Raw genomic sequence first — 2,338 nt, forward strand, 5'->3', positions numbered from 1 at the left:
TCAAGTCCCTCCTTCCTTGAGACAAGTTGGGATAGCGTTTGATTCCCCCTCCCCAAGCGTTTGTTGGTTTTAAATTTGATGGTGTAGGCCTATGTTACCTTAGGTACATTGTTTTTTGGATTGTGACTCTAATCGGCAACAAACAAGTTAATTTCTGCCGAATAGGCCTGCTAATAGTGTAGTGTAGTGTCCAGTGTGTATTTGGTTTTGTGTGTAGGCCTGTCAGTAATCCACCCCTAAGGGTGGATTACTGACATAGGCCTACATACAACTTCATGTTTTATTATTTTGTTTTATTTCCTTTACATCCAACATCAGCCTCACTCGCCACTTACCGGGATGGAACGATGCTTTATAAACCACGTAAGTCTCTTTGTGAAGCTATGGTGGGGTTTTAATTCGTGAGAAATGGTCCTGCTGATATGAATTGAACCCAGGACCCTTGGATTAGAAGGAAAGCATCTTAACCACTAATCATTCCACTCCACTATTTGAAAAATTACAAGGCAAATAGGCCTAATTATGATATATTTATTTTTTTCTTTATTTCCTTTTAAATAGGCATTTTTGCCATTGCATGAAGGGTAGTAAATGAAAAACCGAAGTACGTCACCTAAACATGATATGAATCCAACTGAGGAAAATATTGAATAAAAAAAAAAATCCACGTTTACTACCGTGCCTAATCGCAAATGACAGTTATCTAATTACAATAATCTCACCTCACATTTACTCACTGCCAAACGATTATAGAATAACACCATTGATAGCCAAGTGAGATTAAAAGAGCACTCAAACGTGTAATGGCTACCAAGAGAATTATTCTTTAATCCATTATAATCTCCCCGTTGGTGATATCCATGGTTCGAGTGTGATATTAGGAATCATTAGGGATTCCAAAAATCTACCACTTTATGGAATACTAATTATATAACTTAAATAATTCGCTCCCTTAATTTATACAGCTACTTGAGTGAATCGTCACAATGAGTACTTAATGAGTATGCGATTTAAAAATCTAAAACACGCCTCAAACCTTTTAAGATATATAAAATAATGAGGTAAATTTCTTTAGAAACGGTCGAGACCAGAACATACCTCCGAATTCAAATTGACAAAGATTGAAATTATGTTAATTATAGACACAATGTATAGTAAGACAAGCCTAGAAAACCGTATACATATGTAACCCAATAATTGAGTTTTAGTACAAAAAATGTGTGTAAGTATTGTGTTATAAAATTAATATAAATGAACGAAATTCGGAGCGGGTTATAATAGTTAACCGAAAGTTATACTGCAACGTTAATAACTCATTATTATATTTTACGTTTGTGTAATAAATTTTGGACACTAATCATTAGAGGCCAAGTTTTCAAGCCTATCACGTTTCATAATTTGTACGTGATTTCCAAAACTTCTTAAAATAGGCCTATAAAGAAAGTAGAAAAAATAAATTACGCATTAGATTAAATAACAAAAGTTGAAATTCAAATGGTCTTCTAATTAAAGACCTCTTCAATTGAAGATCACTTTGGTCCCAAATTAACAAATATCTTTTATCTTTATTAATTATTAGATCAATTACAACTAAACTAATTTAAAAAAAAAAGAAAGAAAGATTGAATTAGTTGTTAACTTCTTACGAAAAACAAATCACAAAACTTAAAAATAAGTCTTTGTTGATTTACAGGCATTTTAATACAAAAATACAAAATACGCCACGGGAATAGCATTGCAGTACCCGCTGCTACTCATGGATCGGATTTATCCCTAGCCACTAAGTTCTAGCCACAAACATCGTTTCGTATTATTTTTTCTAACGAAAATACGCCATCAGAATAACTTAATTCTATTCAGGGATTTATTTCTTCAATCTCAAATTATGCATCCGGAGGAAGGATTTTTATCTTCCTTAATTCAGTGTAGGTTAATTAGAATGAATGTAAATATTCTTTTCAAAGGACAGGGTAATATTAGAACAGCTTCGATCTCTTTATATTCATCTGTCCAGTCCAACCTTTTAAGAGGAGTTTACGTGCAATTTTACTGTGAAGCAGAGAGACAAAGGGAGGCGCTATTATATATATATATATATTTTTAATAAAAATAAGTCACTGTCATGTCATATCGCCATAACGAAAAGTTAATATTCATTCAAATTGATCATTATCAAAATCATTTTAATCAGGTCAATGTCATTATCATAATGCGCGTAGGCGTACATGCGCTTGTTAGTGCTCGCGCATTTTTTTTAATCGTGTCCAAGTCGTCTTAAAATATTTTGAGGGTGTTTTTCAGGCATTTTAGCATAAATATATATATATATATATATATA

Source organism: Anneissia japonica, unplaced genomic scaffold (assembly GCF_011630105.1).
Source record: "Anneissia japonica isolate Jap-2015-1 unplaced genomic scaffold, ASM1163010v1 scaffold287760_len733007_cov179, whole genome shotgun sequence".
In the NCBI taxonomy this organism is placed as follows: Eukaryota; Metazoa; Echinodermata; class Crinoidea; order Comatulida; family Comatulidae; genus Anneissia; species Anneissia japonica.